This window comes from Mus caroli, unplaced genomic scaffold (genome assembly GCF_978045245.1).
Source record: "Mus caroli unplaced genomic scaffold, Mus_caroli_1 scaffold_9, whole genome shotgun sequence".
Classification (NCBI taxonomy): domain Eukaryota; kingdom Metazoa; phylum Chordata; class Mammalia; order Rodentia; family Muridae; genus Mus; species Mus caroli.
In genome coordinates, this window is record NW_028227264.1 from 100792666 (window position 1) to 100807322 (window position 14657).

The following is a 14657-nucleotide window of genomic DNA, read 5'->3' on the forward strand; positions in this document are numbered from 1 at the left end:
TTTTTCTAGATTATATAGTATAGGAAAATCTATTTTCAATTAGAGAAAAATAACTACCCTTGATTGATTCTGCAATGGAGATCAGACCACTTTCTAAGAGCCTACTTGAGAGGAGAGCAGAATTCCAATAATACCAGACTCTCCCACAAAGGTATTAGAGACTTGACCCCACTTTCAGAAATAAAGTGTTTGTAGATATAATTCAGATAAGATATAATCAGCAATATAATCCAGAATAATTGTTATGTTTATAAAACCATATCAATTTGGATAGAGACAGGACAGGAAATGTCTTAGGAGATGGAGGCAGAAAAGGAAGTTATGCTGCTACAATCAAAGGACAGTCTGAGGCTAATAAAAGCCAGAAGATGTAAAAATGGGTCATATCATGAAAGCTTTGGGAATTTTCATGCCTAAGCCAGGGCCTTTATTTTTTTAATGCTATCCTTCACACCTATAAAATGAAATAAATTATACTTTTCCTTTAATCTCTCATACATCCTGACCTCAGTTTTCCCAGACCCACTCCTCTTCCCAGAACTATTTGTTCTCTGTTTTCCTTCAAGAAAGAGGGTAAGCCATAAAGACTAGACTCACAACAAAAATTATACTTTTAATTTTTGTTACTGTAATATTTGATGATATAGTAAAGTCATCTCCTCTATAAGCACTTAAATTATTCAGTTTATTTTGTTAATCATTTATAGTGTAGTTTCAGTTTAATTTCAAAATAATCCATTTTGTAGTTACCTAGTACTTCATTCTAATATGGAATATAATATACAGAATTGATGATGGGAAATCAACATCATGATAACCCATTTTAATAAAACAGAAACTGTACACATAAAAATTACTATAGGTTAAGGAAAATACAATAAGGATAAGTTTAAGGCATAAAAAAGCATATTATCCAGTACTCTCAAAGAAAATCAACAAAATTATAGTGGTTTATGCTTATTCTATTCTATATCACATTAAATTTTGATAAGACAAAAATCAGCAAAACATGTGTAAGTCTTTTCGTTGTTTGTTTTAAATAAATTTGTTGTCACTCCATCACACCACAAATTTTATTTTATGGTAGAGGTTAAAGGAAGCCTCAAATTTTCTTATAGTCATCTTCATATGTGAGTAAGGATTACACAGTGTGACACAGCTTATGGAACATAATACAATCTAATTAAATCATGCAATAAGTGAATAAAGAAAAGCAAAATATGGGAAATGAAGTACCTTTGACCTCTTAGAGTTATCCACGCTTTGGATTCATACTTCATTCCTTCATTCATGAATGAGAATCTAAGTTAAAACTATACTGCTGATTTACACATACAACTTCATCACTGATAGGAAGACATAATTATTTTAAAAACACAGGGTTCAACAATTCAGATCTAGCCCTAAAGGTGGGATTTCATAATGATATATAATTTTATTTTTATTTCTCTTAAACTTCTGTAAAATTTCCCATCATTGCTAAACCCATTTGTAATTCCATAACAACGCAAGGGGATAACTTCTTTTATATTATTCATAATAGTTGACTTTTTATTTGTAATTGGTGAATTTCTGTCTTTGAAAACTTTATATATGGCTATAGTGTACATTAATTGAACTTCTTACAATGGGCGTCTCAGCAGATGTGAGAGGATATTTATTTCACCATTTTGATACTTGTTTTTATAGTGATTGATAATCTCTCATACATTTTATTATTCATTCATATTTCTGTTTTCACAATATCTACTCAGTGATCTCACTGGTTAAAAAATTAGTTATTTATTGACATTACTATTGAGTTTTGTGTGGTACTCATACATTTTGTAGATTATCTCTAACTTTTAACATATCATTTTCAAATATTTTCTTCAGCTTTATAGCTTGAATTTTATATTCTGTTTTGAGTATTGTTTAAATACATTTTAGCTTATTGTACCTCCCTTTATTTATTTGTTGCTCCTGTTCTTCTATGATACTTTATGATATTTAGAATTGTTTAGTTGAGTTAGAATGACTCCTTTGTTGTGGACTTTGTCTAATGCTTGTATTAAGTTATTTGGTTCTCTAAATTGCTGAGAATTCATAAGTAAGAAGCTGAAGGTTCCTGCCCCTACTTGGTTCTGACTGGTAAATAAAGTTGCCAGTGACCAATGGCTGAACAGGAGACAGAGGTAGGACTTTAGGATCAGATATGTGTGAGGAGAGACAAGTGAGAAGCCCAGAAGAACAAAAGAATGAATGGAGATAAGCAGCATTGGGAGCTGAAAGGTCAGGGGACCATATATATATATATATATATATATATATATATATATATATATATATATATACAAGATATCTGGGAGTGAGAAGCTCTAAGGACTCAATGTGTGTGACATAAGGCAAAGTGACCAACACTGGGGAGAGGGAACTAGAAAAGTCCAGCTCCAGTAGATAAACAGTGCCTCACGTGGAGAGATAAGGTTACTAATTCATAGTCAAAATTTCTGACCTAGTACTCTTCCTGTCTAAAAGAACTACAAGGACAAAAATGGAGATGAGACTGAGGAAAGGAGGTCTAGTGACCAGCCCAACTTGGGGTCCATCTCATGGAAGGGCACCAGGCCTGACACTATTACTGATGCTATAGTGTGCTTATAGACAGGAGCCTGGCATGGCTGCCCTTTGAGAGGCATTACTGGCAGCTAACTGGGACATGAGGAGATAATTACACCCAATCATTGAACTGAAGTCAGGGACCCCTATGGTTAACTTAGGGGAAGGATTGAAGAAGCTGAAGGGGAGAGCAACCCCATAGGGAGATTAGGAGTCTCAACTTACCTAGATTCTCGTGAGCTACCAGAGAGTAAGTCACCAATCAGGAGCATACATAGTCAGGTCTGTGGCTCCTGGCACAAATATAGCAGAGGTCTGTCTGATCAGGCCTCAGTGGGAGAAGATATGCTTAATCCTCAACAGACTTGAGACCCCAGGGAAGGGGGAGGCCTGTTGGGGAAGAGCACCCTCTCAGGGGCAACAGGGAGAAGAAATGGGAACTGTGGGAGCGGGGCCCAAAAGGGGACAATGACTGGAATGTAAGTAAAATAATGATAATAGTAGTAGTAGTAGTAGTAATAATAATAATAACAATAATAATAAAAACAACAATAATTAATGAGCTTTGTGTACTGGGTGATTTTGTATGTCAACTTGACACAGCTGGAGTTATCACAGAGAAAGGAGCCTCCCTTGAGTAGCCAGCCCAGGGATGACACCACCCACAATGGGCCCTCCCACCCTTGATCACTAATTAGGAAAATGCCTTAGAGATGGATCTCATGGAGGCATTTCCTCAAGGGAGGCTCCTTTCTCTGTGATAACTCCAGCTGTGTCAAGTTGACACACAAAACCAGTCAGCACACAAACCTAATTTATTATTTTTGTCTTAGTCAGGGTTCCTGTCCTGTGTGAGTTTCATTCCTTTAATGATGAAAAGCAACGTGGAAGTGTAAGCTGAATAAACCCTTTCCTCCCCAACTTGTTTCTCACTCATGATGTTTTGTTCAGAAACAGAAACTCTAAGACAGTTTGCAAAACATAGAAAAAATATTGAAGTTTTGGAAGTTATTTTCTTGTGTGTCCTATAGATTCAGGAAATATTTAATTTGTTTTCAGATATTTGATACATTAGTTGCCTTCAGCAACAATCATTAATTTTTGAACACAAGTGCTGTGCAAGCAAATATAGTGTTTCTCTTGTGGATTTGTTAAATATTTTAAAATTACTTTTTATTTAGACCATTCAATTTTATTTTCATAATATTTATTTGTAAGTTAAAGTTACTTCTTGAATTGGTTCTCTTTTTCTTTGTTCTTCTCTCATACAACAAAAATTAGTATTTATGTCTTTCTAATGTTTTAATATATTGTGGTGAATGATATTGCAATCTAGTCTTTGAAAAATGGAGGATAGAACTAAAGATAGGACTGAAATAGTGGGAAAAATGGAAAATGGGTGGGAACACAGGGCCCTCAATGGAGAAGCTAAGGAAAGTACCAAAGGAGGTGAAGGAGTCTGCAACCCTATAGGTGGAACAACAATATGAACTAAACAGTACCTCCAGAGCTTGTGTCTCTAGCTGCATATGTACCAGAAGATGGCCTAGTCGGCCATCATTAGGAAGAGAGTCCCCTTGGTCTTGCAAACTTTATATGCCTCAATACAGGGGAATGCCAGGGCCAGGAAGTAGGAGTGGGTGGGTTGGGAAGCAGGGCAGGGGGAGGGTATAGGGGACCTTCGGGATAACATTTGAAATATATAAGAAGAAAATAACTATGTGGTACATTTACACAATGGAGTACTACTCAGCTATTAAAAAGAATGAATTTATGAAATTCCTAGGCAAATGGATGGACCTGGAAGGCATCATCCTGAGTGAGGTAACACAATCACAAAGGAACTCACACAATATGTACTCACTGATAAGTGGATATTTGCCCAGAAACTTAGGATACCCAAGATATAAGATACAATTTGCAAAACACATGAAACTCAAGAAGAAGGAAGACCAAAGTGTGGACACTTTGCCCCTTCTTAGAATTGGGAACAAAACACCCATGGAAGGAGTTACAGAGACAAAGTTTGGAGCTGTGACGAAAGGATGGACCATCTAGAGACTGCCATATCCGGGGATCCATCCCATAATCAGCTTCCAAACGCTGACACCATTGCATACACTAGCAAGATTTTGCTGAAAGGACCCTGATATAGCTGTCTCTTGTGAGGCTATGCTGGGGCCTAGCAAACACAGAAGTGAATGCTCACAGTCAGCTATTGGATGGATCACAGGGCCCCCAATGGAGAAGCTAGAGAAAGTACCCAAGGAGCTAAAGGGATCTGCAATCCTATAAGTGGAACAACAATATTAACTAACCAGTACCCCCAGAGCTCATGTCTCTAGCTGCATATGTATCAGAAGATGGCCTAGTAGGCCATCATTGGGAAGAGAGGCCCATTGGTCGTGCAGACTTTATATGCCTCAGTACAGGGGAACGCCAGGGCCAAGAAGTGGGAGTGAGTGGGTGGGGTAGTGAGTGGGGGAGCGTGTGGGGGACTTTTGGGATAGCATTGGAAATGTAAATGAAGTAAATACCCAATAAAAAAAGAGGAAAAGAAAGGGAAAAATTTTGTTTAAAATTTTTAAAAAAAGAAAAAAAAAAAACCCAGAAACTGATCAGAATTAACTTTGCCTCAAAAACAACAACGACAAAAAAAAAAAAAAAAAAACACTTCAAAGATCAAGCATCATCTCAACTTGCTTGTTTAAAACAAAAAGCTTGCTAATAGTTAAATCTCTATTTCTCTGTTGTTAGTTTCATCATGAAAAGCTGGCCATATTTTCATAAATATTCATTGATGCTCATTCATGTTAATTATATATACTAGCCCCCTCAGATACATTGCTCCTAAGTTTGAAACCAAAATTCTAATGCAGTTATCTGAAGTCAAAAATCAAAACATCTTCTATGAGACTACAAAAGATAACATAATCTTGCATTTCTCATAAGATTGTAAAATAAGTGATACTCATTTAGAAGGCTAATTTTAATGTAAATATGAAGCATCATTCATAATTGGCAAGTTAATTATGGCTTATAAGAATTAACTTTCAAATTATTCAGTTTTTCTAATTATCTTATACATCTACCAAGTTATTCACCTAATTTTACTCATTTTGTTTTATTCAAATAAATAACATCAATGTTGTGGATAACCCTGGAGTTAATTATATTTGATGTTAACTCTGTTCTCCTGTGAGTGGTTGTGAACAAGGAATGAGTCTGCACTCAGGTAATTTCCTGTAAACCTGCTTCCCACCTTAATTTGTAAAATAAAGAAGAGCTGATGATTGGGCAGATTAAAGGGAAAGTGGATCAGAAGGTAGGGAGAGAGAAGAAGGAGAAAATGGAAGAGGGAGAGGACACAGAGGAGGAAGAAGAAAAGCAGAGCAGAAGCACATGGCCTGAAGAAACTGCAAGTTCTAAGGGGTCTCATAGATGAGGAAGGTGGTAGTGTAGCAATGGCTCTGCTCAGTCTAGGCACACAGCATGTATTCATTTTAACTGAGTTGTGTTGTCATTGTCAGGGCATATTTGGGTTGGAGATTTGCAGTAACACATCAAAATAAGTTTAGAATTATCTTTAGATGAATTTAGTGATATTTTTCTTATGGCTGAAATCATTGTTTGAGATGTCTAGAGTGACCTTCGTGTTTACAGCAGTACAGTCCTTGGTAGTTAACTAAACTTTCTTTTCTTAGAATTTCAATCTGAGCATGTATGCATATACCTGTAACCCCAGCACTCATGATACTGTAGCAGAAGTAAGAGTCCAAGGTCAGCAGCCATGGTCATACAGAGAATTCAAGTCAGGGTTTCTTACCAGTCTCATTCTGGATGGGTTCAAGCAAAGAGTAAATCATACCATTTACGTTATTAACTTAATTAATAGTGTTTTTGTTTCTGTGTTTGAGATAATATCATATTGTGGAGCCATTTCTGGCCTGGAACATAAAATGTCCTCCACAAAGACCTGCTTGCCTATGATTTGCAAGTGCTAGGATTACAGGTGTACACCACCATGTCCAAATTAACTGAGAAGTTATCATAACAATTACATTCATTTAGAACTTCTTAAGCATCAAGGAAAAGAGATATGTTTCTGCAAAGAATATGTAAATACTTTGAAAATTCATGGGGAAGAGAGATACTAGACTCTTATAATTGGTGCATATTAGCACATTTTACCTCATTTTTAATCTGTGGGAAATTCTTAGATAAAATATTTTACTGATATCTTATGAATACTGATCAGTAATCAACCAATTACATTTCATGGGACTCCATGATCTTCTGCAACTCCCTCAGGCCTCAAGTCACTCACATTTTAATGTTGTATTAGCAGTTATTAATCTCATTAGATATACCTACATTTTTAATAACCTCATAAATTAAATTATTCATCTTTCAACATCCATCTACACCATAGCCAAAAGCAAGGCCTGAGGAGATGAGAATTTCCCAAAGATAAGTGAAATATCATCCAAGTAGAGAAAATTCTTTTTCAATAAAATAATTAAAAGACTGCAAGATAAAGATGAATATAGGAAGTCAAGGCTAGTGAGGTAATAGCAGGCAGTCTTCATAAAGAAATGTTTCAGTTTAGATGTTTTGGGGATGGTAAACACTTGCTTATAACAATATATAATCGTGATTATAGTATTTTGCTCAGCCAAAGCTATTGAGTCTATTTAAAATGAGAGAATGCTTTTATTGCTCAGGTTTCTTGTGTCTTTTGTATGGTAGCCAAGAGATAGATAAAAGAGGAAGTTTCCACTTTCTGAGTAATTGAGAAGAGAAAGGAGACTTTCAAAGCTGCAGAGCTATGGCTTGCTAAGCAACTATGTTAGGAATGGGGAAGGAAAAGGTAAAGGAAAAGGATAGTATCTCATAAAAGGACTAAAAAAGTCTGCCTATCTCTTCAGTATAGCTTAACATGAACATGATTTCCTAGGGGTGTTCCCTTGGCTGGGTGATTGTCTCAGCACAACTGGAATGTTAAGGTCTTCACTCAGGCAATGAGAGTTTATTTTCTTGAGCAGGAGAGTTTTCCCTTAATTAACATCTATGACTTTGAAACAGACAGTGATGATAACTCACCATGACCATTTCAGAGGGGTCATAATTTATATTTCATTATTTTCTATATTAATTTATTTTGGCTGCTGCAAGCTGATAATGTAAAAATCACAAATATATATATATATATATATACATTTAAAGGAATTGTATATGTCTCCTTCTCTCCTGATTCTTTTCTCTTTTCTACTGCCTTTTCATTCTCAGTCTGACCAAGACAGTCTTTAGCATTCCCTAGCTTTCTGCCTCTAGGCCATGATCTTTCTTCTCTCAGAAGAATTATTTTAGAACATCTGCAATAGTAAATTCTTCCCATGCTCTTTTGTAATTCAAAGCATTTTTAAGAAAACCGTCTTACACTCTCCCTGTCCAAGAATGTCTTTCTGAACCCAAGAAGCTCTCTCACTATGACCTGAAAACCTTTCCTCTGAAAGGCAATCATGAAATTCTTCAAAAGACATTGCCTTTGGCCACATCCAAGTCCTGTATGACTTCATTCTCATTATATTTGTAAAGATACAATTTCCCCCAAAAGATTACATTTTTCAGGTACTAGGGTTTAGATTTTCTTTATATCCTTTAATAATGCCTTTTAATAGAGCAGTGACCTATACCTGAACCATTGCTTCAAAACCATATTGAATGGAACTATTTTATTTCTGTCAAGCACATTTTTGAGGGTCTGGTAGCAACCTGCTGCCAAGACTATGCTCAAGTGTATCTACTTACTTTTTATTCCAGTTCTCTACTGTCACCTTTATCCTGCAGCCTGGCAGAGCCTCGCTGTAGTGAATTAGCCTCAAAAATCCTTCTGCTGACCCAAATAAGGAAGGATTCTAGTAAGTGGCCTTTGATTCAGCTGTGATTCGTTGTTCTCTGTCCTTACTGTTACTAACTGTATACCGGGTAATATGTCAGGTGATGCAAGGTATTTCAGCAAACAGTCAGTTGGTCCTATGTGTATTAACCCTTAGTTTGGTGTCATATCAACCCAACTCAGCAAATAGTCCCCTGGAGTTTGTGACATGGTGACACAATATTTCTCTTTTTACTTAACATACAGAACAAGTTTCTCCCTTTCCTCTTTCAGTTGACTACCTAGATCTTCCAGAGATTCCAAGTTGTTGCTCACATTTTTAATTAGTTGTATCTTAGGTGATATTATTGACATTTAAATTCTTCCATGTGGCTCATGTGTGTGCTTTGTAACCAAATCCATGCTGTATTCAGTCAATAACACTGTGATTGTATTCTATGGTGGTATTTCACCTTATTTATAGCAATCATATATCACTTATCATAAGAATTTGTGAGTTCCAGGACAGCCAGGGCTATACAGAGAAACCCTGTCTCGAAAAACCAAAAAAAAAAAAAAAAAAAAAAAAAAAGAATTTGTTCTATGAAATGCAATGCTCTTGTAATGGACACATGCTGTAATGTATTTTACAAGCCATGGTCGTTCATTAGACCTGGTCTTTGATGTAATTATGTGACAAAGTAAACACAACATGAGTGAATGCTTATGTGATATAGGACACTGTTTCTTTTTGGTATGATTATTAGGAATTATTAGGAACGTATTATAAAATAATTAGAACATGTATAACACAGTTAATATTTAAAGGCTACATTGTAATTTTTATTATTGACTTTAATACAGTATCATATATATATGTATATATATAGTATACTACAATTTTATAGAACTCTTTGATTAGTGTTTTTGCTAAACTAGCATTATCAAGAACAAATGAGAAATACAAAGCAACAGTATGTTTGTAAGCTAGGATATCAGTAGGCAATAAGATCTGTTTTCATATTTTATCCCACTACTGCATATGTGGTCCTTATTGACTTAACCTTTTGTAGGTTATGACTTCATCTGTTGTCACAAATTTTTCCTCTTCTTATATTTTTTATCCTACAGCTTAACTTTTCATCAGTTGTCTAAGTCTTATTAATATGGTTGGTAAATTATAGACTGTATAGACTATGCATTTTCTTTTCTCTTTAGCATCAATTCCTTCAGGTCTCTTATATAAAATTGTTTGGTATGTTTGACTTATTCTAATTTTAAGTCTCTAATTATTATTTAATTCTACCAGATGGTCCCCCATTAGTCCTTTCCTAAAATAGCCAGAACTTTTGACTCAGCAAGCTACTCTTGACTTCTTTCTTTTTTGCATCACACTCATTGCAAACTGTAGCATTAGCCAATAGACCTGAAATCATTCAGGGAAATTGTAACTGGCTGTTAAAGTGAGGCATCATGGAACATCAAGTATACTATACTTCTCAATGTAAAGTAAGATACTATTTTAATTAATATTTGAAGATTAGTTGCCAAAGTTCTTATGTGACTCATGTCCTCAGAGAAAGGAATTATGAAGATGAATATCAGAAGATGAAAATGAATATTTTATTTAGAGACAATGAACATGTTGATAACACCATTTCTTTTATCTACCAACAAAAAAGTAAGTTCACTAATTTCAAACAAACACACAAACATGAATAAAAACATTAAATATATGTCCATAGTATCTGGGAACAAGTTTAACATCCAATAAGTAATCCAAACTGGCATCTAATGATCTTTAGATGAGAAATCGGTTAAAAATAATTCATTATCAAACATTATTTGGGGAAAGAAAACATGTTTACATGAACTAGTAAAGTGCCTGTCAAAATGACAGTCCAGGAGTGATCAGGAGGTAAAGTAACTGCATGCTCAGATTTTAACCAGTTTTTATCACCAGAGAAAACAGGCAGAAAAGCTAAAGATATCAGATTCTTGGATTAAATGTATGGTAAAATTAAATCAACAGAAGTTGTTTCTTTTATAAAAAGACTCATGTCAGTGTATAAGTGTTTCACAGGCAGGTATGGATGTACACTCCACACATGCCTGGTGTCTAAAGACATTATGAGAGGCGAGTGGGAGCTCTTGGATCCTGCTGGTTGTAAGCCACCATTCGGGTTGTAGAAATTGAACCCACATCCTCTACAAGAGCCACAGGTGCTCTAGAAGACCAAGTCATCTTTCTAGCTCCCTCCCCCCAAATGTCTTAATTTTAGAAAATTAACTGGTCATGCCAGATTTTATCACCCTGACATACCACTTGAGATACTTAGAATTGATAATAGTGGTAGCAGATCAAAGAATGGGGAAGATGGAAGCTAATGCAGAGCGTAATTCTGACTCCTGCTTGAGATCCCTGACTGTAGGGGAAGGGTGAACCATTTATATCAAACAGCAGATTCCTCCAATAGGCAATCTAAGCTGAGTCTCCTTCAGCTGCTCCACTATCTCCAGTTCTTACTCCCCAGTCCACCTTTCCTTCACCTGTGTGTCAGGCCAGCAATCATGGTCTGAAGGTTTTCCTTCCTGCTGTAATATTTTAGAGGCAGTTTCCCCGATAAATCTCTTGGTATTCTAAGTATATCTTGACATCTGCTTCCTGGGTTATTTGAACTGAAACAAAATCCATAAGCTGGCCTAAAAGGCACTTAATAATTTAGTTTTTTTTTTCCCTTCATTGCACTGGCCTTGCCAAGAGAAGTTTTCAATTTTGATCTGTAGGAATCTGGAGGCACGTTTTTCTATTAGATATTTTCTTCACTTTTATTTATTTTTATTAAGCCATGCATTATAGTATCTTATGATTGTTGAATAATTTCTGTTCTTGTGTTCATTGTCATTTTTATTTTGTTTTAGTAATTGTGAGTCTCAGGATAAATTAGTAAATTTTCTTTGCTCAGTATAAAAGGTGTTGGGGCTATGTTGTGTGAAAAAACATTAAGAATTTATGATAGAGAAAGCATTAGATGAAACATAATCCCAGCCAAACTCAGAGTAGTGTGTGACTGTAGATGTCACACTAATACTAAGCTGAGCTCAATGGTACTTCATTAAGGAAGGTTTGGTGAATCTGCTGTCCATCAGGCACCTGTGAGCTCATGTTTATGACACTTTTCCTGTTAGGTGAGAATATTCATATTCCTTGAATTTATTTTGATATATATCAAAGTCATGTAGTCAAGTCTGGGGAGAAGGATCAGTGGTTAAAGTAGTAGCCATGAAACAGAGGACTAGAAACTGGGTTTCTGGAAACACACATAAATGCTAAGTGAGAGAACAGGTTTTCTGTAAGTATGACATTGGATGGCAGAAACAGGAGAGGCTCAGAGCAAGGACTCTACCAAGAGTTCTGGGTTTGACTGAGACATCACACAAAAATGGGTAACGTCAAATGCAGTCTAGGATTATGCACATCAACTTCATGCTTCAACATATATTTCCATACATGTGCACTCACTCATGCTCATACACATGCCAAAACATGCATACACACACACACACACACACACACACCACACACACACACACACATCTCACATCTACACACATGAAAATGGAAAAAATTATAATCAAAGAAGATACCATAGTAAGTTTTAATGTCTTGCCTTTTTTATAAATCAAACATCTCATATCTACACACATGAAAATGGAAAAAAATTATAATCAAAGAAGATAACATAGTAAGTTTTAATGTTGTCTTGCCTATTTTATAAGTCAAAGACTATATGTATAATATTCATGTGGAGTTTCATTGTTTAAGAAGTGTATATTTCTATTTGGTTCTTCTCTGTCTGTCGTTGTATGATAGGTTGTCCACTGTCCCTCTGTCTTTTCTGCATGTTCTACTTATGAGTTACTTTATAAACACATGCAAAGTGGGTGTTGCCCTTGCCTTGCCAAAGTGTCCTTTCATTACTAAGAGGAGAACTATCCCAATTTAAATAGTCATCTTAATTGTTTTGAAATGCACTCCCAATAAATGTCTGCTGAAATTGATTGTACCCTTCACCTTTGGTTTGGCATTCTATCAATCTGAAAAGCACTTATTGTTAATAAAATGCAAAGTAATTAGTGGTATTGTTTTAATGGTGATACTTTTTTTGTGTCTGTTGACAAGATAGAAAATAAAATTTCCCTCAGGTCCTAATGTGTGTTCATACATATTTAAGGCTTTAGAATTAACTAACCCCAGACTCTAAAATGTTAGTAGATATTTCAGCATACAATTTTTGTTGTTTTATTTGAAATGAATTTCTATAATTAGATATATTTCAAATGATTTCTATAATAAAATTAATTGATTTTTGTGATAAATATGAGGCAGAGAAACAACATATACAAAACCAAGTTAATTTAACAGTCTATAGATATAATCAGAATTTATCCTTTTTTCTTTTTACTTTTTTATGTCTATAAATGTATAATCAAGTTCAAGTCTGAATTATTCTGAAAATAAGAAACAAAAGATTGAACAAGACTGGTCCAAATTGTCTTTTCATTTTATATTTCCTGCCTTTCTTCTCTTTCCCTTTCCTTGTCCTCTTTTCTTTCTGCTATTTATTTTCTTCTCATTGAGTTCTTCAGAATTCAATTCAGTCAAAGAGCTGAAGGGTATTGTTGTGTCTCATACAGTTTATTATACAACTATGATACAGGAATATCAGTGTCCCTCAGGTAGAGGAGGCCTTGTTCTGTTCTTCATTTGATGATTTCTCTTTCAGAAGTGGAAGTTAGGCAGGGCCTGGACATAGGTGCACTTTACATTTGTAGTAAATGTGAAGCTATGTCTTGTGTAAGTCCCCTAACAATTGGAAACAGGACTGCCTCTGTCTCTGCTGCTGCCATGGGATGTCCTTCCCCTACTGGTCTGTCTGGACGGGTTTCAGTGGAAGAGGATGTGCCCAGTCCTACTGAGGCTTGATATTCCAGGGTGAGGTGATGTTAAAGAGGAGGGACTTGTGAGGGTGGGACTAGGAAGGAGGAGGTCTATGACCAGGATTTAATGTGAATAAATTAATTAATGAAATAAAAGAGCAGATGTTAGATTGAATCAAATGCCTTTTTTGCATATATCAAGATAATGATGTATTATTTTTTTCTATTTTTAAGTTTCTTAGGATGGGGATTTATTCAGTTTTCAGGTGTGTATAGGCTTTTGCTTTTCAGGATAAAACTCAACTCATCTTGAGGCTTCATTCATTTTATATCTTGGAGAATTCTATCAGCAGTAATTTTATTTTATATCTTTTTTTTTAACTGACTCATTCCTTCTGTGCTGCCTTTCATTCCATTTCTACCCTTGACTAAAAATTAATTGTTTTCAGCATAGTTTCTAGTGCTTTAGATGTGTCTAGCTGAGAGGCAGTTTTAGTCCTTATTCCATTTTTGCCAAAAAATAAAAGTCCTCTATTATTTATTAATTAATGCTTCGGTATGTAGAATAGGCCTGTGAGCATACATGGGAATATGTACACCGGTTTAAAGGTGAAAGATTGCTGGTGTCTTCCTCATATGCTCTCCCTACCTTCTATGTTTCAGGCAGTTAGGGTTTTTCACTGAATCTGAAGCTCAAGGATACAGCCAGAAGGGCAGACAGTAAGGCTGGGGATTCCCCCTATTTCTACCTTCCCTTCTCCAATATTAAGATCACACCAGAGCACATTTGAATCTTTATACAAATACTGGGAAAGCAAACACACTTATTCACTCTTCAATTATCAAACACCTTATTCACTGAGCCATCTCTCAAGACTTAATACCTATTCTCCAGTATTTCTCATATAAAATTTGAATATCTTTTTTAGGTATTTTATTTTTTATTAATCATTCCATTTGTTTATATCTCAAGTGATATGCCACTTCCTGGTTATCACTTCACACACACTACCATCCCACATCCACCTGCTCCCCCATCCACTTTGCCTCCATCAGGGTGCTCCCCACCCACCCACCCTCTCCTGCTCCATTGCTCCAGCATCCCCCTACACTGTGGCATCAAACCTCCACAGGAACAAGGGTCTCCCCTCCCATTGTTGTCAGGAGGGGCATCCTCTGCTACATATGTATCTGAATATCTTAATTTGCAAATTTATTGGTTTACTCTACAGTGACAAGT